Below are 27,703 nucleotides of genomic sequence, written 5' to 3'. Positions count from 1 at the left end.
AAAGAAAACAACAATAACAACAAACCAAAGACACAGGATCTCACACTCTGTCGCCCAGGCTAGAGTAAAGTGGCGTGATCACAACTCACTGTAGCCTCAAACTCCCAGACTCAAGCGATCCTCCCTCCTCAGTCTCTTAAGTAGCTGGGACTACAGGTACACATTCCCATGCCCAACAAATATTTTATTTTTGGTGGGGAGAGATGGGATCTCACTATGCTGCCCAGGCTCGTCTTGTACTCCTGGTCTCAAGCGATCCTCCCACTGTGGCCTCCCAAAGTGCTGGGATTACAGGTGTGAGCAGTCACAGCACCGGGCAGAAAATTCGTTTTTTAAATTTAATTTTCATTTTTTTTAGAGACTGGGTCCCATTCTGTCACCCTAACTGGAGTATAGTGGCACTGTCATATAGTTCACTGCACCCTGGATGGCCTAGGCTCAAGAGATCCTCCCACCTCAGCCTCAAAAATGCTCAGGGGCGTGAGTCTCCACTCCCAGCTAAAACAGGCAATTCTAACAGGCTGGAGCCCCACAGCATTCTGATAATATTGTATGCACATAACAGGTGTAATCTGAGTCAGGCTGTTGGATCTAATCTCGTGCCTGGAGAGCAGAGATCTAGAAATCATATGTCTTAGATTTGAATTTCACCTTTGCCATTGAGTTGTAGGACTTTCTTTATTTTTTGTTTTCTTTGAGTTGTAAGACTTTCGACAGGTCACCCCTTCTTTTTACTGCCCACTCACATAGATGAATTTAGAACAACCAGTTCAAAAATAGGTACGATGGCCAGGTACAGTTTCTCACACCTGTAATCCCAACACTTTGGGAGGCTGAGGCAAATGGATCACTTGAGGTCATGAGTTCGAGACCAGCCTGCCAACATGGTGAAACACCATCTCTACTAAAAATACAAAAATTAGCCAGGCGTGGTGGTGTGGGCCTGTAGTCCCAGCTACTCGGGAGGCTGAGGCAGGAGAACTGCTAGCACCTGGGTGGCAGGGGCTGCAGTGAGCCGAGATTGCACCACTGCACTCCAACCTGGTGACAGACAGAGACTCCATCTCAAAAAAAACAAACAAACAAAAAAACAGGTATGGCAGGGGAGGCAACAACAAAAAAATAGATACAATTCTAGTTACCTAACACTGCATCATTCTGTGAGTGTCTTAAGGATTGCAGATGGGGGTTTGTGTAAATCACTTGCATTTGAATAAAACAGATATGCACATATGAAAAATTCACTTAGCAATAAGCAAAGATTTAATCTGATACAATTTTGAACAATATCCTGATGGTTCACAAATCTTAAAAATTCACTGGTACATCTTGGTGGTCTGTTTTTGTGAGTCTTTCAGATCATTCAGTCTTGCACAAGCAGCAGCTGCAATCTACAGGGAGGGAGATTCTGCAATGGGAAACCACATTGCTCATGCTGGGCAAACAGACCTGTCATTTCTAGAGACCTGGAATGATCCTGCCTGCCTGTGAGGCAGGGAGGAAAGCAGCATTCATCTATTCAGTAGCCTGGTGGATAAAACAACCCCACTGCCAGGTGCGGTGGCTCACACCTGTAATCCCAGCACTTTGGGAGGCCGAGGTGGGCAGATCACCTGAGGTCAGGAGTTCGAGACCAGCCTGGCCAACATGGTGAACCCCACATCTCTACTAAAAATATAATTAGTTGGGCATGGTGGTGGGTGCCTGTAATCCCAGCTACTCGGGAGGCTGAGACAGGAGAATTGCTTGAACCCAGGAGATGGAGGTCGCAGTGAGCCGACACAGTGCCACTGTACTCCAGCCTGGGCAACGGAATGAGACTCTGTCTCAAAACAAACAAACAAACAAAACCATTGAAGTGGAGGTTTGGAGGACTTAGAGATGTAACTATCCTTTAAATTACAACTGAGAAGTTAAATTGGGTGTGTTTTTAGAGAAATTTGACTTTCTCAGAAGGAAAGTGAAAATATAAAATCCAGAGAGAAATACAAAGTATAGTCAGATCAGTAATTCCTAGCTTATTATTATTATTATTTTTTTTTGCAGTCTGTCCTAAGGTGACATTTTGTTGTTATTTGTTTATTGTTTGTCATTCAGTTCTCTCACTAGAATGAAAGTGCTATGAGGGTAGGAACATGTGTATTTTATTTCCATATTTCCATTAACATTCTCTGGCCCTAGTAGAGTACCTTACATAAGCATTCAAGAAAAAAAAATTGTTGAATGAATGAATAATGAATGAATGATTCAGACTTTTTCAAGCCCTAGACCCCTTTTTAAAAAAATCAGTGGAAGTGGCTGGGCACAGTGGCTCACGCCTGTTACCCCAACACTTTGGGAGGCTGAGGTGGGTGGATCACCTGAGGTCAGCAGTTCAAGGCCCACCTGACCAACATGGTGAAACCCCGTCTCTATTAAAAATACAAAAATTAGCTGAGTGTGGTGGTGGGCACCTGTTAATTCCAGCCACTCGAGAGGCTGAGGCAGGAGAATCGCTTGAACCCGGGAGGTGGAGGTTGCAGTGAGCTGAGATTGTGCCACTGTACTCCAACCTGAGCGACAGAGGGAGACTCCATCTTGGAAAAAAAACAAAACAAAACAAAACAAATGGTGGAAGTTGATTCTTACCTTACCCCCAAAATACATATATTCAAAAATATAAAATGTTATATTACATAATTTATACATATATAATTACAATGTATAATTATGTTTTTATATCTGTCTATCTATCTATCTGTCTCTAATTGAATCTTCTCATGCAAAGGCCCCAGTTTGCAAAAGACATTCCTGCTTCACCAATGGTATTTGGTATCCCTAAAAAGCACATCAATAAAAGCTCTGTTGTCATTCTCCTTGCATTCTCCTTGGGAGAAATCCTTTTATTTTTTCTTTTTTTGTTTTGGTAGAGACTGGGTTTCCCTCTGTTGCCCAGGCTTGTCTCGAACTCCTGGCTTCAAGCAATCCTCCAGCCTTGACTTACCAAAATAGGATTACAGGCATGAGCCACCATGCCCAGTCCGGAGGAGCAATTCTGAAGAGGCTTAAGACTGGGACTCTTGGGTCTTCTGACTCCCAGGATAAAACATCTGACATTGGCTCTTAGAGATGTATGAAAGGGCCTGGGTCACTTCCAGACATGTGACCAGTAAAAGGAGCCCTTCAGTGAAAGGGAAGAGAAAAAAACTCTAGATTTGGGACTCAGAAAACTTGAGTTCTAACTCAGCTCTTGTGCCTTACTGGCTGTAGAATCATAGCTAGGTAATGGACTTCTCCAAGCCTCAGTTTCCTCATGTGAATGAAGAGGTCTGGCTTAGGCCCAGCATTCCATAATATAGTATGATAACTTGTAAACCAGGCAAATGAAGGAGCAACAGAGCTTCAGATGAAACAGGATGTTGCTATGTAGTTAAAATGTCCATTTTATAGCAGTACTCCCTTGCTATAAGAAGAGAGCATGACTCATGCTGAAGTACAAGAAACTTTAAGTAAGATAACAGAAAGGACTCTCAATAATATAAGGACTGTGAGACAGAGTCAGACATGCGGGTACTTGCAGAATATCCCTCAGAAGGTGTAGTGGGATGATGGTCAATATTCATCTCTCAGATGATCTTTTCTAGTATTTGCTGGAAAAAGATCCTCAAGTCCAGTTGCCTCCAGAATCCACCCACTCTTTGGGTCAGGCATAGTGGCTCATGCCTGTAATCCCAGCACTTTGGGAGGCCAAAGTGGGAGAATCACCTGAGGCCAGGAGTTTGAGACCAGCCTGGGCAACATAGTGAGATTCTCTCTATATAAAATATTAAAGCTTTTTAAAAAATAAAAAATAAATCTACCCACTCTCTGGCCCTAGGAATATCCCTAGGCTTACATTTTCCACAAAAAAGATTTTATTTTATTTTTATTATTTGAGATGGAGTCACACTCTGTTGCCCAGGCTAGAGTGCAGTGGTGCAATCTTGGTTCACGGCAACGTCTGCCTCTCGGGTTCAAGTGATTCCCCTGCCTCTGCGTCCTCAGTAGCTGGGATTACAGGTGTGCATCACCACACCCGGCTAATTCTTGTATTTTTGGTAGACATGGGTTTCACCATGTTGGCCAGGCTAGTCTTGAACTCACGACCTCAAGTGATCTGCCCACATCAGCCTCCCAAAGTGCTGGGATTACAGGCGTGAGCCACTACGCCTGGCCACCACAAATAACATTTTAAGTGCAAATTTTCTAAATTTATTCTAATACTTTGGGAAAAAGTATCGATTGCTTTGGGGTATTTTCTTCTAGTCAGTTCTTTCACACAAAGAAATCTAGACGAAAGTGACATTGATTGGGCACCTCCCTGGCAGTTCTTTCCATGGGCCATCCTGTTTAATCCTAGAACAACCCTGAAGGGCACTTATTTCCTACCAATTTTACAGATAAGAAAACTAAGACTCAGACAAAGAAAGTCACTTTCTGTGGAGAAGCTAGGAAGTGGGGCCAGAATTTAACTCCAGGTCTTTCTGGTGTGGAAGCTCTTTCCACACACCTGGTTGCTACCAAGGAGGATCTCAGTGGTGTTTCGGCAGCCAGGGGTTTCTGGGCCTCAAGTGGTGCTGTGGACCATGCACAGTTCGCTCACTCTGCTCCGCGCAGGCCAGTGTGCACTTGCACTTCAGATGCTGGGTCTGGAGCCTTCTCCACTCCTTTCCTGAGTTACTGTCTCTGAGAGTTTGCCTTACAATGAACTTTTAGACCCCAGCACATAATTAGAATTAAAACAGAAGTCAAGACGGGGTGCAGTGGCTCATGCCTGTAATCCTAGCACTTTGGGAGGCTAAGGTGGGCAGATCACCTGAGGTCAGGAGTTCAAGACCAGCCTGGCCAACACAGGAAAACCCCATCTCTACTAAAACTACAAAAATTAGCCAGGCGTGGTGGCATACGCCTGTAGTCCCAGCTACTCAGGAGGCTGAGGCAGAATCGCTTGAACCCAGGAGGTGGAGGTTGCAGTGAGCCAAGATCACGTCACTGTACTCCAGCCAGGGCAACATAGCAAGACTCAGTTTAAAAAAAAAAAAAAAAAGAAAAGAAAGAAAGAAATTAATAATAAATAAAATAAAACAGAGGTCAAGAGATAAATGACTTTGTGGAGATAGGTAAGAATTACAGATAATGGGAGAACTCCAAGGCTTTCTATCCAGGGGAAAGATTGGGAAAAGTCCCAGGGAGAAGGCAAAGGGGAAAAGTTGAGGAACAGGGAAGCAGTCTATGCTGAGATTCAAAGATACTCATTGGTTCTGTATTTTTTTTTCTTTTTTTTTTTGAGACCGAGTTTCGCTCTCATTGCCCAGGCTGGAGTGCAGTGGTGCTATATTGGCCGACTGCAACCTCTGCCTCTCAGGTTCAAGTGATTCTCCTGCCTTAGCCTCCTGAATAGCTGGGATTACAGGCGCCCGTCACCGCGTCTGGCTTATATTTGTATTTTTAGTAGAAACAGGGTTTCACCATGTTGGCCAGGCTGATCTCCAACTCCTGACCTTGGGTGATCCGCCTACCTCAGCCTCTCAAAGCGCTGGCATTACAGGCATGAGCCGCTGTGTCCGGCCACTACTCTTTGGTTCTTAGAATGGCATGGGTTCTCCACCACCCCCGGCACATCACTATGGACTTTCTTTGCCTGACTTAAATCTCCTCATCCTTCAAGAGTCATTCATCTCAAAAGGCATCTTTTCCAGACATGGTCCTGTTAGGACCAGGGCCCTTCTCTGGGAAGGGACAGTGCACATCTTAACATTTACCAGATTATAATAAAATCATGTTAATGAATCTTGCTGCCTCAGTGACCATCCTGAGGATAACTCTCTTTTATCCATGTCTGCACCCCTGGCACCTGGTATAGTACCTGACAAATAGAGGGGTTCAAGCAATGTTTATCGAATACTCAGACCCCAAGATACAAGAGCTCCGAGAGAAATGGGGACCTCAGGACAATGGGAGAATGGAGACCTGGAAATGAGATCTATGGAGAGTGGGTACTACTCTATCAGGACCTGTTCCAGTGATTGGTGGATGTCACACAGTACAGCTGGATGGTGCAAAACTTCTAACACTGCTGGGAATGGTTCCACTTCAAACAATTCTAGTTTAGAAAGTTTCTTCTGCAGTTGGGCCAAAATGTAAGCCCCACTAACTTTTACAGGTAGACTCTCACCTAGGGTCCCTTTTGGTTATAGAGACTACAGGTCCTGTATAGAAATGTCCTAGCTGGAAAGCTGTGCCCTATTTCTAGGCATCTGGTTTAGCACCTTGTGATGCTGAAGAGGCAGAATGAGGTCAAGTTTGTGTTAGAGGTTTTCTGAGCTGTCATTACAGAGCTGCTCATAGTCCCAGCCTGCATCCTGCTCTGTGTGACCTCCAGCACACCAGGTCACCCCGAACCATAGCTTCTTCCTCTGTGAATAGTGATGATGACATTTTCTTCCTGACTATGCCGTGTGAGGATGAAAAGTGAGAATGTGAGTAAAGCTTCGCCTGGCCTTGGTCAAATCTCAGTGAAAGGTATCTATTGAATTATTATTGAAATATTATTATTGATATGGTTTGAATCTGTGTTCCCACCCAAATCTCATGTTCAATTGTAATCCCCAGTGTTGGAGACGGGGCCTGGTGGGAGGTGACTGGGACATGGAGGCAGTTTTCATGAATGGTTTAGTACCATCTCCTTGGAGCTGTTCTCGTGAGTGAGTGAGCTATCCCACAATTCTGGTTGTTTAGAGGTGTGTGGCATCCCCGGCCTACTCTCTCTTCCTCCTGCTCTGGCTACATAAGACATGCCTGCTTTCCCTTTGCCTTCTGCCATGATTGTAAGTTCCCTGAAGCAGCCTCTATACTTCCTGTACAGCCAGCAGAACCCTGAGCCAACTAACCCTTCTTTTTTTTTTTTTTTTTTTGAGACGGGAGTCTCGGCCTGTCCCTGCTGGAGTGCAGTGGGCGCTGGATCTTGCCTCAGCTTCACTGCAAGCCCTCACTCGGTTCACACGCCTCTTTCTCCTGCCTCAGCTCCCTCCCAAGTAGCTGGGACTACAGGTGCCCACCTCCTGCTTTTTGTATTTTTTAGTAGAGACGGGTTTCAATTCTGTGAGCTAGCCAGGACGGTCTTGATCTCCTGACCTCATGATCCACCCGTCTCGGCCTCCCAAGTGCTGGGATTACAGGCTTGAGCCACCGCGCCCGGCACCCTCTTTTCTTTATAAATTACCGAGTCTCAGTTTTTTGTTTTTTGTGGGTTTTTGGTGGTTTTTTTTTTTTTTTGGCACAGAATATTGCTCTGTCACCCACACTGGAGTGCAATGGCACAATCTTGGCTCACTGTAACCTCTGTCTCGCGGGTTCAAGCAATTCTGCCTCAGCCTCCCGAGTCGTTGGGATTACAGGCCCCTGCCACCATGCCCGGCTAACTTTCTATTTTTAGTAGAGATGGGGTTTTGCCATGTTGGTCAGGCTGGTCTCGAACTCTTGACCTCAGTTAATCCACCCACCTTGGCCTCCCAAAGTGCTGGGATTACAGGTGTGAGCCACGACATCCGACCCAGTCTCAGGTATTTCTTTATAGCATTCGAGAACTGACTAATACAATTATTATTCTAATAATGAAACTCAGCAACTCATTTAGTAAATTCAACAGTTACTTGAGATAAAATTCTTCATTAGCAGAAATCTTCCTTTGCTTAAGCCCCTATTTATATTAACAGATTTTTGCAGGTGGTGCCCAGGATTAAGAACATAGTTCAAGCCAGGTACAGTGGCTCACGCCTGTAATACCAGCACTTTTGCAGGCTTGAGCACCTGAGGCCAGGAGCTCAAGACCAGCCTGGTCAACATGGTGAAACTCCATCTCTGCTAAAAATACAAAAATTAGCCAGGTGTGGTGGTGTATGCCTGTAATCCTAGCTACTCAGAAGGCTGAGGCACGAGAATCACTTGAACCTGGGAGGCAGAGGTTTCAGTGAGCCAAGATTGCACCACTGCACTCCAGCCTGGGTGACAGAACAAGATTCCATCTCAAAAAAAAAAAAAAAAAAAAAAAAAAAAACACACAGTTCAACAATTATTTAGCCCACTCTCAGAGACAAATCCTATATGCTAGACTCTAGTAATATAGAGATAAAAGTAGCTCATTGTCCAGCAGTGGGAACAGTCACAGAAATACTAAAATTGTTGATTAGCACTCACTTTGGCAGCACATATACTAAAATGGGAACTATACAGAGAAGATCAGCATGGCCCCTTCACCAGGATGGCACACCAATTCATTAAGAGATCTTTCTTTTTCTTTTTTTTTTTTAAAGAGACGGTCTCGCTCTGTTGTTCAGGCTGGAGTGCAGTGTCACAATCATAGTTCACTGTAAAATCAGCATTCCGTATTTTTTTAAAGATTTTTTTTTTTAATTGTTGATCATCAAAGAAAGATGGATCACTCATAACTAGTGCTGGGACAATGGAGGACCCAACAACATACTGCACACAAGCAGAAATACTGGCAGATTAGACCTATGGCCAGGCGCAGTGGCTCACGCCTGTAATTCCAGCACTTAGGGTGGCCGAGGTGGTGGATCACCTGAGGTCAGGAATTCGAAACCAGCCTGGCCAACATGGTGAAACCCCACCTTCACTAAAAATACAAAAAAATTAGCTGAGTGTGGTGGTGGGTGCCTGTAATCCCAGCTACCCAGGAGGGAATCACTTGAACCTGGGAGGCAGAGGTTGCAATGAGCCAAGATCATGCCACTGCACTCCAGCCTGGGCGACAGAGTAAGACTCTGTCTCAAAAAAAAAGACAAATACAAAAAGTAAAACAAAACAAAACAAAAATCATAATGAAATAAGAGAACACGTCTATATTCACAGAGTAGGGAAGAATTTTTTTTTTTTTTTTTTTTTTTTTTTTTGAGATAGGGTCTCACTCTGTCACCCAGGCTGCAGTGCAGTGGCGTGATCTTGGCTCACTATCGCTTCTGCCTCCCAGATGCAATCAATTCTCATGCCTCAGCCTCCCGAGTAGCTGGGATTACAGGCGTGTGCCACCAGGCCCAGCTAATTTTTTTGTGTTTTTAGTAGAGACAGGGTTTCACTATGTTGGCCAGGCTGGTCTTTAACTCTTGGCCTCAAGTGATCTGCCTACCTCAGCCTCCCAAAGTGCTGGGATTACAGGGCATGAGCCACCATGCCCAGCCAAATTTCTTAAATAAGACACAAAAGTACTAACTATGAAGGAAAACATTTGCTTGAGGCCACGAGTTCAAGACCAACCTGGGCAACGTAGGAAGACCCCGTATCTACAAAACACACAAAAATCAGCTGGGTGTGGTGATGCCTACCTATGGGCACAGATACTCAGAAGGCTGAGGTGGAAGGATTGTTTGAACCTGGGAGGTGGAGGCTGGAGTGAGCTGACATCGTGCCCCTGGATTCCAGGCTGGGCAACAGAGCCAGAGCCTGTCTCAAAATAAATCAACAGAGAATAAAGGAGAACACTGATAAAATGTGTTTATCAAAGATCCCGTAAAGAAAGTGAAATAGCTCCTTCCCGGCCTCGTGGTGCCGGAGGCGCCATCGTGGGAGTCGACATCCACCACAGCAAGGACAGAAAGGCTGGGCGCAGGGAGCCCAAGCGCTGGACATCTACCTAGGGCTGTTGGTCAAGCTGTCCACCTTCAGCCAGGTTATACTGAAGAGGCTTTTTGTGAATCGCACCAACCGGCCACCTCTGATCCTGATTGGAAGATGAAGCTTCCAGGAAAACAAAACGGCTATGGTTTCAGGCCCACAGCTGCGGTTGTGCGGGTTCAGGAGGTGCCCAGAGTAAAGGTTCGCACTGCGTGTGAGCGGCCAGGGCCCAGCCGCATCCCCAAGGCTGGGGCAAGATCCGCACCTCTGAGCAGCTGGCCTGGATTCCCCCAAGGGCTGTGGCACTATCCTGCTTTCTGGTCCTCGAAAGGGGCCATAGCGACACTGGCATTTACCCTGGCAACCCCGCACAGCCACACCAAACCCTATGTGTTCCAAGGACCGAAATTTTCAGTGTGCCAGGGCGGAATGGGCCAGCCGAGCTAGAAAAACGAACCCTGATCCTACTCTCTTATTAAAAACATTTTGGGTGCTGTATTAGTCCGTTTTCACCCTGCTAATAAAGACATACCCAGGACTGGGCAATTTACTAAAGAAAGAGGTTTATTGGACTTACAGTTCCACATGGCTGGGGAAGCCTCACAATCATGATGGAAGGTGGAAGGCATATCTCACACGGCGGTAGACAAGAGCAGAACTCTTCTTCACCGAAACTCCCCATCTTAAAACCATCAGATCTCGTGAGATTTATTCACGATCACGAGAACAGCACGGGAAAGACCCGCCCCCATGATTCAATTATCTCCCACCTGGTCGCTCCCTCAACACGTGGGAATTCAAGATGAGAGTTGGGTGAGGACACAGTCAAACCATATCAGACGCTGAATGAAACGAAACGAAACGAAACGGAAGGGGGGGAGGGGAGAGGAGGGGAGGGGAGGGGAGAAAGCTAGACACACACTGGGAGAAGATGCTTGCCACACACATAACCAGTGAAGTAGTAGAATCTAGAATACACAAAGGGCTCAGAACAAAAAAAAAAGAAAAAAAAAAAGATACAAGGGATGGGACTGAAGGGTTTACAGAAGGCCCTAGATGAAGAGGTTCCCACTAGAGAGTCATCAGCCATGGAACAGAGCAACACTGTGGCCTACAAAGGGATTAAATTTAGCAACTTAGTCTCATTCATTGTGAATACAGATAAGATACAGGATGACCAGGAAATTTGAATACCAAACAAATAATTTTTTTTTTTTTAGTTTTAAGTATGTCCCATGTAATATTTTGGACATAGGCTAAAAATATTTAAAACACACAAACTAAAAAATTATTTGTTGTCTGTCTGAAATTTGACTGTACTGGGTACCCTGTATTTTTATTTGCTAAGCCCAGCAACCCTAATTATGAACTTCTTGTTATTTTCAAAGAAAATGTCTTTTGGCTTGTAAGTCAAAACCAATTATACAGCACATAAAAAGCACCATTTTATAATAGTAAGACTTTCTTGCAAATGGCAGGGCATAAAAATACCAGAAAAGTTAGAGATACAGGAGCTTGGAATGGTGGTGTGCACCTATAGTTCCAGCTATAGGGGAGGCTGAGACAGGAGGACCACTTGAACCCAGGAGTTCAAGACCAGCCAGGGCAATATAAAGAGACTCCCATCTCAAAAAAAAAGGTTGAGGTGCGAAATCAGTCAAACTGTAGTTTGAACCCCAGCTCTGCCGCTTGCTAAGTCCAGAGTAACTTACTCACCTTTTTCTGTGTTGCTCTCTTTATAAATGAAGTGCTTACGTTCATGGAGCTGTTGTAGTAAATGAGGTAAGATGTGTTGTAAGTGCTTGGCATGGTGCCAGGCACAACATGTTGTGCTCCTGATAATATTAATCACTCTTATCCTTGCACTGGGGCTTCTTAAAACTAAACACTAGAATAAGATAGATAGCATTTTGGTGACCAAGAATGCATCCTCATTTCTGGAATCTTTGAGACAAAGTCAGAGGCAGAGGCTCCCCGCCTCTGTCCCCTCCCATCCCTCACTGCTCCAGATTCCCTTATTGCTCAAGAGCTAGAAGGCATAAAAGGGACAAGATAACCTCCAAGATCCCCCCAACCCTAGGATTTGATGGTCCTGGTTTTCTGAGTAACATTAGGTTCTCGATGGCGGTTGCTCTTAGTGGCTGTGACTGAGGGAGGTGTCAAATTACATTCTACAGTGTGAGTTCAGTTATGGGGATTCACTCTGAGGCTGTAAAACATGTATTTATATTTCTACTCTGGAAAATACAGTGTCCTATTCTTTCTAACTCTTATTCATAGCTCAAATTGTCACTGAGGATCCAGAGAAAACAACACACATAATTCATTGCAGGCCTTGCCAAGATCTCAGAGACTCCAAGAGCAACACATTCTTTAACGTACAGAACTCTTTCTCTCTATCCTTTTCCTTTTCCTTTTTTTCTTCCCGCCCTATCACTCTAACCCTATATGCTACATGAAAGATTATTTTTGTTAATGTAGTCACAGGTCCAACTAACAGGCTATTACTGTCAACACACATTAATTTGAAGAATGTAAGGCCAGGTGTGGTGGCTCACACCTCTAATCCCAGCACTTTGGGAAGCCAAGGGGTGCAGATCACTTGAGCCCAGGAGTTTAAGACCAGCCTCGGCAGCATGGCTAAACCCCACTCTACAAAAAATTATCTGGGTATGGTGGCACACACCTGTAGTCCCCGCTACTTGGGAGGCTGAGGCACGAGAATCGCTTGAGCCTGCGAGGCAAAGGTTGCAGTGAGCCGAGAACACATCACTGCACTCCAGCCTGGGCAACAGAGTGAGACTCTGTCTCAAAAACAAAAACAAACAAAAAGAATATGATTGACAAATAATGATGATATTGCCAATCAGGGGGGGAAAAAAGTTTACATAAAAAATTTTTAAAAAAACCTGTCACCAGAATAAGAAATAAAGTATCCAGAACAGACATTATCATACTCTGCATCAGTGGCTCTATAGCACCAAATGATCTGAAACTCCTTGAAGGAGGAACTAGATGGGTAGGTGTTGGTGCAACCACAGGCCCTGACTTACATGGTGGCCATCCTTTAGAAGACAATTTTTCACAGCATGGCAGAGAGACCCAGAATTTAAACTCAGTCGTCACTCAGGAGGAGTAAAGAAGTGACAGAATTGAGAGCTGGAGCTACACAGGGGCTTCCAGTGATGTCAGCATCTGGTGGGTTTTCACCAGGGGGGTTATGGCACTCCTTGCTCAGTTTCACTCTTTCTCCATTATAGAAGCCTCAGACATTTCTAAACTAATTCGGTTGAGTGCTCAGAAAAACATCAAGCCGGCCGGGCGCCGTGGCACACGCCTGTAATCCCAGCACTTTGGGAGGCCAAGGTGGGTGGATCACCTGAGGTCAGCCTGGCAAACATGGTGAAACCCCATCTCTACTAAAAATACAAAAGAATTAGCCAGGCGTGGTGGCGCGTGCCTGTAATCTCAGCTACTCTGGAGGCAAGGGCAAGAGAATCGCTGGAACCCGGGAGACAGAGGTTACAGTCAGCCGAGATCGCGCATTTGTACTCCAGCCTGGGCAATAAGAGCAAAACTCCTTCTCAAAGTAAAAAGAAAAAAGAAAAGCATCGAGCCTGTTTTAGAATAGATAAGCAGCCTTTCTTTGCAGGCTGAAGTCATCTCATTCTTTCTCGGCCAGTCAGCCCACAAATGTAAGCAAGCTGGCCAGATCCTCAGCACACTAGAAGATACCCCAGCTTAACAGCACACCAGAAGATATGCCAGCTTAATGGTTCCAAATAGTGTCGTGTCAAGTCATGCTGCAGAGACCCCATCAGAGCTCCAGCAGAACTCGTGAAATTATATAACAAATAATGCTCTCCCTTCCCCTGGAGTAGCAGAAAGAGGTGGTGCTGTGATTAAGAGTCCTGTGCAAGAGCTTAACTTTGGGCCTCTACCTTCTTATAAGAGGTGGGCAGGATAATCCGTGCGGTCCCTCATTGTTTGGACATTCTATGGCATGCACTGTGTCATGGAAAAGAAAGCCCTCTCTTCACTCCCAGATGCAGATTCTGATGGCTTACTCAAATACGGTAATATTTTGTTATGGTTTCCTTTTTCCTTGGGAGAAAAGAAGAGAGGAAGGAAAGGAAGGGCAGACAGAGAAAAGCCTTTAGAAATCAACAAAATTAACACCATAAAACACAAAGCCATGCTTTTTAGAGTTGCTCAGCTGCTGGGACAGGAATAAAGCAGCTCCTCTGCAATGCAAGAGGCTGTATAAAGGGCATTCTAAGGCCAGGCGCGGTGGCTCACACCTGTAATCCCAGCATTTTGGGAGGCTGAGGTGGGCAGGTCACAAGGTCAGGACTTAAAGACCAGCCTGGGTAATATGATGAAACCTTGTGTCTACTAAAAATACAAAAATTAGCCGGGTGTGGTGGCACGTGCCTGTAGTCCCAGCTACTCAGGAGACTGAGGCAGAAGAATCACTTGAACCCGGGAGGCGGAGGTTGCAGTGAGCCGAGATTGCACCGCAGCACTCCGGCCTGGGTAACAGAGCAAGACTCCATCTCAAAAAAAAAAAAAAAAAAAAAGGCATTCTGTCCCATGGGCATGATTCTGATCTCACCTGGTTGTCAAATCCAACTTGTATATTCAAAGTGAAATGCAGGATGCCACCGACAACATGCCTGGAGGCTCAGAGGTCTCCAGTGAGCTAGAAAACAAGACATCACGTTCTTCCCTGCCCCTGCCCCAGAGAGATTTTCTGGCTTCTCAGCCTCTGTTTCCTAATCTAAAACCACCTCTGGAGTGTCACTTGGATGGTTAATGAAAACATCATTCATTTACCCAAAATGAGTGTTTTGCTAAAAGAATATAAACTGAAAACTGTTTAATTTTTTTTTTTTTTGAGACGGAGTCTCACTCTATTGCCCAGGCTGGAGTGCAGTGGCAGGATCTCAGCTCACTGCAACCTCCACCTTCCTGGTTCAAGCAATTCTCTTGCCTCCACCTCCCGAGTAGTTGGACTTACAGATGTGCACCACCATGCCCAGCTGATTTTTGTATTTTTAGTAGAGATAGTGTTTCACCATGTTGTTCAGGCTGGTCTTGAACTCTTGACCTCAGGTGATCCACTCGCCTTGGCCTCCCAAAGTGGTGGGATTACCAGCATGAGCCACTATTCCAGGCTGAAAAGTATTTAATTTAACAAAAGGTGGAACAATCCTTGCCAATGCAGGAATGTTTCAGTGTCCCCCTCTTCCCACCAACTGAGAGAAGAGAAAAGAAAGTTTCCCTGAGGGTTTAGGGAGGAGTTTCCTTCTTGTTTCCATCACTACAGCCAGACAAACTGTCTCCAAACTGCCTGTGATCACTACAGCAATGTTAATTATTACTGGAAAATGAAGAGAAAAATCATTTAGCCCTGGGATCTAGGTGACCGTGGGTGCAACATTCAAATCCACTTCAGTTCAAAAGGATTTCCAGGGGAAAATTCCACTCTGTGCTCCCCAAGCCATCTCTTTCCTGGCTGCCTATCACTCATCCCCAGAGCTTCCTCCTCCACTCACCCTAACTGCCCAATCGAAGAGCAGCCTCAGGTCCCCACCCAGGTACAGACAACATCCCATGTCACACACCTCAGGGCAGCTTCACATCTGGAAGGGACGAGAACTGGAACGGTCATTCCGGATATTTTCTTTCCTGCCTACCTGGGGACTAAGGCTGTGTGTGTGTGTGTGTGTGTGTGTGTGTGTGTGTGTGTGTGTGTGTGTCTATCAGAGTGTTTTTCATGTTTACATGAAGTTTCCATCCAGAACAAAACAAAATTTCTCCCATTAAAGAGAAAAGGTCCCCAAAGGCAGTGCTTCTCTAAATATGTGCCTCAGGATATGTTATGAGCAAAAATGCTCTTTGGTTTTATATCAAAAGGCAGTTTAGGGCTCACGCCTGTAATCCCAACCCTTTGGGAGGCTAAGGTGGTGGATCACTTGAGTCCAGCAGTTCGAGACCAGCCTGCGCAGCATGGCAAGACCCTGTTTCTACAAAAAATAAAAAAAATCTCAACTACTCAGAGGCTGAGGTGGAAGGATCACCTGAGCCTGGGGAGGCTGAAGCTGCAGTGAGCTGCGATTGTGCCACTGCACTCCAGCCTGGGTGACAGAGTGAGACCTTGTCTCAAAAAAGAAAGAAAAAAGAAAGAGAACGAGAGAGAGAGAAAGAGACAGGAAGGAAGGGAGGGAGGGAGGGAAGGAAGGAAGGAAGGAAGGAAGGAAGGAAGGAAGGAAGGGAGGGAGGGAGGGAGGGAGGGAGGGAGGGAGGGAGGGAGGTTAACATTTTTCTTTTTGAGGGACTCACTCTGTTGCCCGAGCTGAGTGCTGTGGCACGATCATGGCTCACTGAAGCCTCGACTTCCTGAGCTCAAGCAATCTTCATGCCTCAGCCTCCCAAGTAGCTGGAAGGTGCTCACCACTATATCCAGCTAATTTTTTATTATTTGTAGAGACAGGTCTCACTATGTTGCCCAGGATGGAACTTAACTATCTTAAACTGATTTCTGGACTGTGAGACTTTGCAGGTATGTACCTCTAAGTAATGGATATGGCTTTCAGTGTCACTGAATTTCACTGGACCGTGGAACGCTTTCATCTTGTTGTTAATTATGGAACTAATATTCTTCAGAATATACTCTGGGAAAAGCTGTCTTTGGATGAAGATAATTTCTTCTTTTCCCATTTCCTAATCTCTGATTTAGTAATTACTCTTTTGGAATTGTGGAAGCAGGACTTGATTTAGAAACACAGGTCACCACAGCAACTTGAGATCTGTTGGATGTTCAGTTTGGGAGCCTAAGAATCATTTTCTAAGATTTTCTTATTCTGGTAGCTGAAGAAGAATAGACTGATTTGTCCACCACAACTTCCTCATCAGAAAAGCAGTCTTTGGACTGGATGTGGTGGCTCATACCTATAATCTCAACATATTAGGAGGCCCAGGCAGAAGGATTGCTTGAGGCCAGGAGTCCGAGACAAATCTGGGCAACATAATGAGGTCTCATCTCTACAAAAAAAAAAAAAAAAGCGGAGAGGGGTCCAGTCAGCAGCCTCCCCTTTGAGCCCCCTCACTTCCCAACGTTCCATCCCTGCTGCCTGCCTTCTCCCGCCACCTCTGCCTTCCGCAGCCCGTTTCCATCGAGGAAAAGGAATCGTATTGTAAGTTCGCTATCCAGGACCTCCACTCTTTCAACTCCTTTGCTGATGCAAGTAAGGGTGATGAACTGCTTCCTGCTGGCACTGAGGATTATATCCATATAGGAATTCAACAGAGAAATGGCAGGAAGACCCTTACTACTGTCCAAGGGATTGCTGATGATTATGATAAAAAGAAACTAGTGAAGGCGTTTAAGAAGTTTGCCTGCAATGGTACTGTAATTGAGCATCCAGAATATGGAGAAGCAATTCAGCTACAGGATGACCAACGCAAGAACATATGCCAGCTCCTTATAGAGCTTGGACTGGCTAAGGACAATCAGCTGAAGGTTCATGGGTTTTAAGTGTTTGTGGCTCACTGAAGCTTAAGTGAGGATTTCCTTGCACTGAGTAGAATTTCCCTTCTGTCCCTTGTCACACGTTTAAAAACCTCCACAGCTGGTATAATGTAACCATTTGGGGTCTGCTTTTAACTGGGCCTAGTGTAACTCCTTCATGCAATAAACTGAAAAGAGCCAAAAAAGAAAAAAAAAGAAAAAAAGAAAAAGGTGAGGGGGAGCAGTCTTTTATCTCAGAAACCCAAGATCTCCAAGAGGAAAGAGACCTTAGCGTTGTCCTGGAGCCCCTTACTTTTTCCAAGTACCTTTGAGACAACTCATTTGAACTTCCTCCTCTTGGGCTCCTCTCTACAACTTACCAGTGGATATACTTTAATGGGATACAGATGCGGTTTTAATTTTATGCAGTGGCTCTCAAAGTGCAGTTCCCGGACAAGAAGCATCAGCAGCACCCGGAAACTTCTTAGAACTGCCCCTATTCCCAGATAATAAGAATCTGAAACTCTGGGAACAAAGATTGAGCAATCTTATTTTAAAAAGCCTTCCAGGTGATTCTGTTGCATGTTAAAACTTGAGAGCCCCTGACCTTGAGAAATCCTCATTTACATTTTCATTTGTTCATTCTGCAAATATTTGCTGAATACTGGGGCTAGAGTAGTGTTCAAGACAAACAAGGTCCTTAACCAAAGGAACTAAACAATAAACAACAAACACCGAAATGAAATTGCTAAAGTTAGGGTGGTAGGCAAAATGAATGAGGGAGGACAATTTAAATAGAGAAGTCCATGAGATCTTCTCAGAGGAGGTGATATCTGAGCTGAGACCTGAAGAAGCAGAATGAGCCGGAGAAAAAGCATTCAGACAGGTAGGACAGCCATGTCAAAGCCTCTGAGATGAGAAAGGATTGAGGGTATTAGAGGATGAGAGAGAGGCCAGAGAGTAGGAATAAATTAGTCTGGAAGATGCGGATTCCCACACACCCCATCCAATGAGCTGCTTATTCAGCAGGTTCAAGAATCTGCATTTTCACAAGCTCTTAAGAAATTCTGATACCCACTGAAGTTTGAAAGCCACTGTCCTGGCCGTGCACAGTGGCTCACGCCTGTAATTCCAGCACTTTGGGAGGCCAAGGCGGGCAGATGGTCTGAGGTCAGAAATTCGAGACCAGCCTGGCCAACATGGTGAAAGCCCATCTTTACAGAAATACAAAAATTAGCTGGGCGTGGTGGCAGATGTCTGTAATCCCAGCTACTCAGAAGGCTGAGACATGAGAATCGTTTCAACCCAGGAGGCGGAAGTTACAGTGAGCGGACATAGCTCCACTGCACTCCAGCCTGGGCAATAGAACGAAACTCAGTCTCAAAAAAAAAAAGAAAAGAAAAGAAAAGAAAACCACTGTCCCCCTAAAGTCACACAGCTATAGAATGTCAGAGCCAAAGGGGCAGCACAACTAAGAGATAGAAAACTGCAGATCAGGCTCCATGCTTAGCAAGTGGAAACCTGATATTGTGGCCTCTGTCCAGTGCCCTTGTCTCTAAGAAAAGGTGCCCAGATATCAGCGCTGGGCCCAAACTTGCTGATTTCCTGAGCTGGTCAGTCAGTGAAGTTTGCTACTAGGATTTCCTGAGGGAGATTCGCTGCGTGCCCACTCCACACACGCCTCTGGACATTTGTCCAGGGAGAAAACAAGCGTGCTAAACATTGTGATCCCTAGATGACCCCTCTGACTCCCCCAGAGAGATCTAGCTGGAGAGCAAAACAGCAAGCAAAGTGGACCGACCACAGCCAACATGGACCCAAATTTGAACAAGCTAGTGGAGTGGCCTCTGCCGGGACTGTGACATGGGGAGGAGGGTATCACTTCCTAAGTTCCTGCTCAGAGGAAGGGAGGATCCCTATCTCTTGGCAGGTGCTCCATAAACAGCAGTTGAATGTTGAAAGAAGGATTAACAAAGGACTAAAGCAGTTGGGGATGCGGAACTGTGAGAAGTAAAGAGTTTCTCTGTATAGATTGGATCATCAGGTCCTCAAAGAGAACAGAACACTTAGTCCACCCACCTTTCCACCACACGTGCCCAGCAAGAACCTTAGCGTTGGCCTCTTGTGTGATTTCACGGTCCCTAACACTGTTATCCAGGTGCTAGGCAGCTGTGCCAATTCCAGGCTCTAATCAAAGAATGAGGCAAAGCTGCAGAGAATGAAGGCACTTTTACTTAGATTAAGCTTGCTATCTGTGTTGCACTGTATAATTTTTCAAGCATTTTTGCTTCTATTAGCTCACAATTCTGCCTGGAAAGCTCTTCCCTGTTTGATGGGCTTGTGCTTTCTCAGCTTGCAGAAGGAGGCTTTTATTATTATTACTATTACTTTTTTTGAGATGGGGTCTCACTCTGTTGCCCAGGCTAGAGTGCAGTGATACAATCTCGGCTCACTGCCTCCCAGGTTCAAGCAATTATCCTGCCTCAACCTCCCGAGTAGCTGGGTTTACAGATGCCCACCACGACGTCAGGGTAATTTTTGTATTTTTAGTAGAGACGGGGTTCACCATGTCAGCCAGGCTGGTGTCGAACTCCTGACCTCAGGTGATCTGCCCGCCTCGGCATCCCAAAGTGCTGGAATTACAGGCGTGAGCCACTGCACCCAGCCTAAGGAGTCTTTTAAATAATTACCACCTCCTCCAAGTTAATCTGTTTCATCATTCTGCTTATCTCCCTCAGAGCATGCATCATAGTTGGTGGCTATCTTATTTAACCATTTCCTCATTGACTATCTCCCCACTCTGGAATGCAGGCTCCACGGGGGCAGGGATTACTGCCACCTTGTTTAGCACCATACCCCACCACTAGGAAGAGCTGGTTCCATTAATGAATGGAATAAGTAACAATTCAAAAGCAGATGACAGTCGAGTCCCTGAGGCACAGAGAGAAAGAGTGAGCTGCCTAACCCCTAATACCAGGTTAGTGGCAGAACCTGTGCTAGAATTTGGGGCCTTCTGGCTCCTAGTCCCATACTCAGGAGGATGCTAGCACCTGCCCCTGTCCTGGAAGGGAGAGGAGAAATGATCACATACCTGCAGGGGAGGGAAATGAGAGACAGCAAGAGACCAAAATCAGTCGGTCTGCCCTCTCTATAGACAATGTCCCCAATCCATGGATTTCCTACTCTGTGATGAGAACCTCAAGCCGAGGAGACAGAATTTGTATTCACATTGAGTTAAAACCTTAGAGCACATCCTCTTACACCAGCACCACTTACTGCCTGAGCCTCGCCGGAGCCTAGAGGTGAGGACTTGGGTCAGTGGGACTGTCTTAGTCTGCTCAGGCTGCTACAACAAAATATGGGATGGGCAGCTTGAACAACAGACATTTATTTCCCACAGTTCTGGAGGTGAGAAGTCCAAGATCAGGGGCCAGCATGGTCAGGTACCGGTGAGGGCTCTCTTCCTGACTTGCAGATGGCTGCCTTGTCACCATACATCTTCCTCTTTGGCTGTGTCTCTTATCCTCGTAGAGGGCACTAATCCCATCATAGGGCCTCACCTTCATAACCTTATCTAAACCTAATCACTTCCCAAAGGTCCCACCATCCAGCACCATCACATTGAGGGTTGGGGCTTTAACATACAAATTTGGAGGGGGACACAAACATTCATTCAGTCCATAACAGGGACCAAGAAGGTGGCAGCCGCAGAGCAAAGGGTTGCTGAATGTGAACCTTCTGTGCTCTTTAGCCAAAGCTGAGAAGGGGAGGTAAAAGGAAATGAGCAAGGAAGATGGAGAATTCCACCCATGGGTTAGTTTGCAACAGCTCCGGGACGGTTCCCATGGGCTTGCTGGGCTCACCAGGCTCCACTGGGAAATGAAAGCCACTCAGCTGGACCCCATTAGCAGGCCTAGATTTCCATTCCAGTGTGCCGCTGACCTGGCTAGGGCTAGCATGCTGCCCGAGGCTGAGAAAGAGTGAGGAACCATCTCGACACTGAGTCACCCATCTCAGCGACCAGGAAGCTTACATAACAAGATGGATTCCACGTGTTTGTACATCGGGCTCAGGCTACAGGGGCAGGGAGGAAAGGGGCAAGTCTGGGGACCGCAGGAGGGGATAGGAGGTGGTTTTGAGGACCCTGATGCTGCATCTATCTGTGCCAGGAAGTTGCTGTGAACTCAGGAGACTGTGAGGGCACTTGATGTGGCAGAGCCCCTAGAGATTACAGATATAGATTAAAGAGAACAACACAGAGCATTAGCTTTAAATCAGTATTACACAATGCTCATGCACCCTGTCCTCAAGGCTTGGGAATGTTAAATAGCCAAGTAAAAAGAAACACGGAAGGCAAATGAGTAAGAGACTTAGTAAAAACCTGAACGCCTGGACTAAGATTTGTCTTCAGGGTATTGTTACTGCCACAGAGATAGCAATCGCAGTGACACTGGAATGATGTTTGTTGGGTAGGGAAACAACAGTCTGTGGGCTAGAAAAATGTGAGTGGGCAGCTGTTTGAACTTCACTGCAAAGCTCTTTTCAGACATGACCCTTTACAGATGAAAATGAGGAGATGGGCCATGTTAGGAGACTTTCCTGGGATTTGGTGGAAACGGGATATCCTTATTTTTAAGTCTTTTTCCACCCTAGCTTTTTTTGTCTGCAACCTCTGCCTCCTGGGGTTCCAGTGATCCAATCACTTCCAAGAAAGCACCCTCTGAATGCCCCCACCCCACACATACTTCGGTAACATGGCCCAAAGAGAAGTTGTCTACAAATAAAATAAGCCCTCCTTTCCCATCCAAAAACTCTTTATTTCATGGATTTTTTTTTTTAATGTGCATACAATTTCTCGGCCTCTTGGCACAAAGAAAGTGACAGGCTGTTGTACTATTTCTGCTCTGCATAGAGTGAAAAGTGCTCTCTTCTCTAGAGGGAGAGATTTAAGTCAGAATTCTAGATCACCCTGGGTCATCTACTTGCCTCCTTTTTTTTTTTTTTTTTTGAGACGGAGTCTCACCCCGTGGAGTGCGGTAGCACAATCTTGGTTCATTGCAACCCCCACCTCCCAGGTTCAAGTGATTCTTCTGCCTCAGCCTCCTGAGTAGTTGGGACTACAGGTGTGCATCATGACACCTGGCTGGTTTTTGTATTTTTAGTAGAGACAGGGTTCGTCATGTTGGTCAGGCTGGTCTCAAACTCCTGACCTCAAGTGATCTGCCCACCTTAGCCTCCCAAAATGCTGGGATTATAGGCATGAGCCACTGCACCTGGCCCTACCTGCCTCCTTGAGCCTATATCCTTCTCTGTGAAATGGGGTGATCATAGTATGTAACTTCACAGGCTCTCTGAAAGCTAAAGACGATTGAGATCTTTGGATACTTAAAAGCCCTGGACAAATGTTTGTAAGTTTACAAGGGTTTTTGTTTGTGTGCTTGTTTTTGTTTTTGAGACAGGGTCTTACTCTGTTGCCCAGGCTGGAGTGCAGTGGTGCTATCATGGCTTACTACAGCCTTGACCTCCCAGGCTCAAGTGATCCTCCTGCCTCAGCCTCCAGAGTAGCTGGGACTCTAGGCACACACCACGGTGCCTGGCTGGGCTATTTTAACAATTGGAAATGTTAAAATTATTTCTGAATAAAACAGTGAAGAAGGTAGCAGAAAGTAAAAAGGAGATTATGTTTTATCTTGTAGGGATAATAAAAGGACATTGTTGTTATTTTTACTGACTTTTTTTTTTCTTTTTTTGGTCTCACAAACACAAAAAGAATCTGATTAAAGCCATAGCCAAACTCTCCAATGGGGAAAGAAAAAGATATTTTTCAAATGCCCATACAATTTCAGAGGGATCATGGATACTCTGAGGGTCACTAGGGATCTGAAAATAAAAGTCCTATTATGTAAAGGGTTTGTGCCCATAATAAGTCCATGCCTGCCTCTTGGGCATCTTCAGGGAACAAGGAGGAAGAGAAGAAGCCATCACTGAAAATCTTTTGACACAAATAGGTCACCCCTAGGGGACAAATAGTCTAACATGCTTTTTTTTTTTTTTTTTTTCTTTACAGAGGCCAAAGATGACTTTTGGGGACTGAAAGTGGGTTGTTTGCTTAGTGTAAGGCTGGAGTTGGAATGGGAGTGTTCACTGCTCCCAGCTTGGGGCTCCCTGACTGGACATGCCTTCTAGCCCATTGACAGGAGGGTCTGTCAGGACCCGCGGGTGCTGAGGAGCCAAGCTCCATGCACAGTGGGGCTGAGAGAACTAAGGCTGAATGCCAAAGAGGGAGTGGAGAAAATACAGGCTGGGTATGGTGGCTCACGCCTGTAATCCCAGCACTTTGGGAGGCCAAGGCAGGCAAATCACCTGGGGTCAGGAGTTCAAGACCAGCCTGGCCAACATGGCAAAACCCTGTCTCTACTAAAAATACAAAAAAATTAGCCAGCCATGGTGGCAGGCACCTGTAATCCCAGCTACTTGTGAAGATGAGGCAGAAGAATCACTGGGACCCAGGAGGCAGAGGTTGCAGTGAGCCAAGATCATGCCACTGCACTCCAGCCTGGGCAACAGAACAGGATTCCGTCTCAAAAAACAAGAAAAGAAAAGAAAAAGAAAATATAAGCCATTTTTCCATTACCAGATGCCCAGATGCCTTTGCTGTCCTTTATTTGAAGTGCAATACAGAAACTGTGGAGCACAATGAATTCTCCTTCAAACCATGACTTTGAACCCTGGGCCCAGACTGGCCTTGAGTGAAGTGATGAGACCCACTGTGTTAATAAGCAGATTCAAAACTTAGGACTCAGAGCCTCTATCCTGAAAAATCCTTCAGAAGGTGGACTCCATGTCCCTTTCCCCTTTACCCTGGCCTCAGTGGCTAACATGTGACTGCAAGCTCTTAGGTAACTGAGCTCAACCTCCAGAGGCTAAGAGAAACCGAGCGAGGTATAGGTAAGATCCAACTGGAGCAAGTACTCTGCACCAAGCAGGGTGATCATCAGGACTTCATTCTTAGGGCAAGAACCAAGAGAGGCCTCTTTTTTGTCAGAGCATTGAGCTTCCTGCATAACGGCGAGGTCCACCATGTCTGCTGAGTGTCAGCTATTGCTTCGTGATTTCCTTTTCCCACTCATAGCTTAAAATACATTTGTGAAAATGTAAGTGAACCATGTCTAAACAGCTCCTGTTCAATCATTACCAACATTAATGGATTTGATATCATCTATCAGATAAACTAGCAGGAAACAGGGTTTAAGAAAACGAGACACAGGATAGGTAAATCAGGATGGTGGGCACACTGGGCCATGGAATGCTGCCCAGGAGAGGTGAGCTGGGTGAGCTTCCTTTCGTTCTTTTGACCTGACCCTAGCAGTCAGTACTAAGTTGAATAGGATTTCCCAAGACTCCTATTCATCCGGAGCCTGTGACTGATTTTATTTGGAAATAGGGTCTTTGCAGATGTAATGAAATTAAGAAGAGGTCATATTGGATTCATGTGGGCCCTAAATCCAATATGACTGGTGTACTTAAAAGAAGAGGGGCTGGGCACAGTGGTTTATGCCTGTAATCCCAGCACTTTGGGAGACCGTGGTGGGAGGATCACCTGAGCTCAGGCATTTGAGACCAGTCTGGCCAAGATGACAAAACCCCCATCTCTACTAAAATACAAAAATTAGCCAGGCATGGAGGCATGCTCCTGTAATCCCAGCTACTCAGGTGGCTGAGGCTGGAGAATCGCTTGAACCCAGGAGGCAGAGGTTGCAGTGAGCCAAGACTGTGCCACTGCACTCCAGCCTGGGTGATAGAGCAAGAGTCCATCTCAAAAAAACAAAGAAGAGGGACATTTGTCATGTAACGATGGAGGGAGCGATTAGGGTGGTGAATCTACAAGCTGAATCCAAGGATTGCCAACAACCCCCGAAAGCTAGGAGAGGGGCATGAAACAGTCTTCTTTAGAGCTTCCAGAGGGGATAATCTTGCCAATATCTTGATTTTACAATCCAGATTTCTAGTCTCCAGCCCTGAGGGGGAAGACATTTCTGTTTTGTTTCGTTTTTTGTTTGTTTGTTTGTTTTTTAGGTGGAGTCTCACTCTTGCCTAGGCTGGAGTGTAATGGCATGATCTTGGCTCACTGCAACCTCTATCTCCTGGTTCAAGCGATTCTCTTACCTCAGCCTCTCGAGTAGCTGGGACTACAGATGCGCATCACCATGCCTGACTTATTTTTGTATTTTTAGTGAAGACAGGGTTTCGCCATGTTGGCCAGGCTGACCTCAAACTTCTGACCTCTGGTGATGCACCCGCCTTGGCCTCCCAAAGTGCTGGGATTACAGGCGTGAGCCACTGCGCCTGGCCTAATTTCTGCTGTTTGAAACATCCAGGTTTGTGGCACTTATAACAGCCCTAGAAAACCAATTCATAATCTTTGATAACTTTTTAACTACGCGGTATGAAAACGTGTTTCAGGCTCATCTTGAATATTCTGTGACCCGGGCCTGCAGTGTTTCTTGACTGATTTTAATAGAGTAGGGAGAAAAAAAAAAAAAAAAAAAAATATATATATATATATATATATGTGAAGATGAAATACTTAATGAGTTCATAGTGATGGTTACAATTTGAATTCAGGGCTGGTATTTCTGATTCAAATTCTGAAAATCCTGTTTCTCAAGGACCTAAGGGTAATAGAATATTCTACAGTTGCTCATGTGCTTTATCTTGCATTATAAATACAATAGTCTCAGAATGACCATATTAATACTATCACAAGTCATTATGATTATTGAAAACAGCTTTAAAAATTTTGCTGATCCTATACCCATTCTCTGGTTATACTAAATTTGCATTGTCAGAGCATATAACTATTACATATACTATACCCTCTGCCTTTTCACCTTCAATTAATCTAATTCTGCAAGTGACTATGTATTTAATTATCACCAATCATCTCTATGCTGATTGTTCTCAAGTTGTTTTGGTTGTCTAATGCATATTGTTTAATAAATTCCTTAAGAAGGGCTCATGGGAACAATATTCCTTGAGTTCTTCTTACATGTTGATAAATTTGTCAGTGTCCTTTCTGCTTTAAAGTTAAGTTTGGCCGGATTTAAAATCTTTAGTTTACATTTTCCTTCCTCGAGTACCTTAAATATGTTACTCCATTTGCTCATTAAGCATTATTGTTGAAAAGTCTGATGATAAACTAATTTTATTTCCCTCACAAGTAACATGCTCTTCATACTGAGATGCCAAATGGATTCCTTCGTTTCCTTTAAAGTCTAAAAATTTTACTAATATATGCTTTTGGCTTTTTTTTGTTCATGATCCTAAATTTTCTAGAACTGTTAGTACATGTCAAAAACTTTACTAATGCACGTTTATTCTCAAGCACATTATATACTCTTGCAATATGTAGTTTCAAATCTTTTCCTTGAGACAGGAGAATCGCTTGAACCTGGAAGGCAGTTGCAGTGAGCCAAGATCACGCCACTGCACTCCAGTCTGGGCAACAAGAGCGAGACTCCGTCTCAAAAAAGTATATTTTTTCCTATCTTTTTCTGCAATTTTAGAAAGTTTTCTTTTTTGCTTTTTGCTTTTTGTTTTCTAACACAGAGTCTCACCCTGTCACCCAGGCTACGGTGCCATCACAGCTCACTGCAGCCTCGACTTCTTGCACTCAAGTTTTCCTCCCCTCTCAGCCTCCCGAGTAGCTGGGATGGGAAAGTTTTCTTGAGTTATAGTGTTAAGTATTCATTCTGTTTCTTTGTTTTGGTTTCTTCTTCAGAACTCTTGTTATCTTTATATCATATCTTTTTGCCTGTCTTAAATATTAGTCATTTTCTCTCAAATCCTTTTTAATCTTGCTGCATTCCTTTTTGATTCTTATAATTCTCTGCCTTTTGACTTTCTATTTCTGTTAAGTTGTATTTGTTATGTTGGTTTGGTTTTGTATTCATTCTAGTTTGATCTTTATTTTGAATTTTTTCCTTTTCTTTCCATTTCCTAAGTTTTGTCACCTCCTTTCTGAGCTTATTTAATTCTGATTTATATTATCTAATTCTGATATGACATTAGTTATTTATTTTTAATTTTTAATTTTTTAAAATTTTATTTTAAAACTAGAGATGGTATCTCACTATGTTGCCCAGGCTGGTCTCAAACTCCTGGGCTCAGATGATCCTCCTTGGCCTCCCAAAGTGCTATGATTACAGGTGTGCCACTGTGTCCAGCCTCTACTTTTTTAATATGTAATTTTTTAAAAAAAGATGGGGTCTCATTTTGTTGCCCCGGCTAGAGTGCAGTGTGGTGATCATAGCTTACTGTGCCCTAGAACTCTGGGGCTCAAATGACTCCCCTGCCTCAGCCCCACTCCTGAGTAGCGAGGACTACAGGTGCACCAACATGCCCAGCTAATTTAAGACATTTTCTTAATGTCTTTTACTTCATTTTGAAAAAAGAATACTATTATTTTGATCAGGTGTTTTGGATAGTTCTGTTTTTTTTTTTTTTATTTTTTGCATATCTTCCTGTCATGATTTCATGATC

The 27,703-nt window shown here is 44.8% G+C and overlaps 1 non-coding gene and 1 pseudogene across 1 annotated transcript; both read left to right on the top strand.

Annotated features, from left to right (window-relative positions):
* Positions 1-8,206: 8,206 nt before the first annotated feature.
* LOC116271994 lies at positions 8,207-8,313 on the top strand. The gene has a single exon (XR_004180729.1). It is a non-coding gene; the product is annotated as a U6 spliceosomal RNA (small nuclear RNA).
* A 5,338-nt stretch (positions 8,314-13,651) lies between these two features.
* On the top strand, positions 13,652-17,367 carry LOC101018146 (annotated as a pseudogene).
* The last annotated feature ends 10,336 nt before the right edge of the window (positions 17,368-27,703 follow it).

Source organism: Papio anubis, chromosome 1 (assembly GCF_008728515.1).
Source record: "Papio anubis isolate 15944 chromosome 1, Panubis1.0, whole genome shotgun sequence".
Lineage (NCBI taxonomy): Eukaryota > Metazoa > Chordata > Mammalia > Primates > Cercopithecidae > Papio > Papio anubis.
This window is presented reverse-complemented; position numbering and strand designations above follow the sequence as displayed.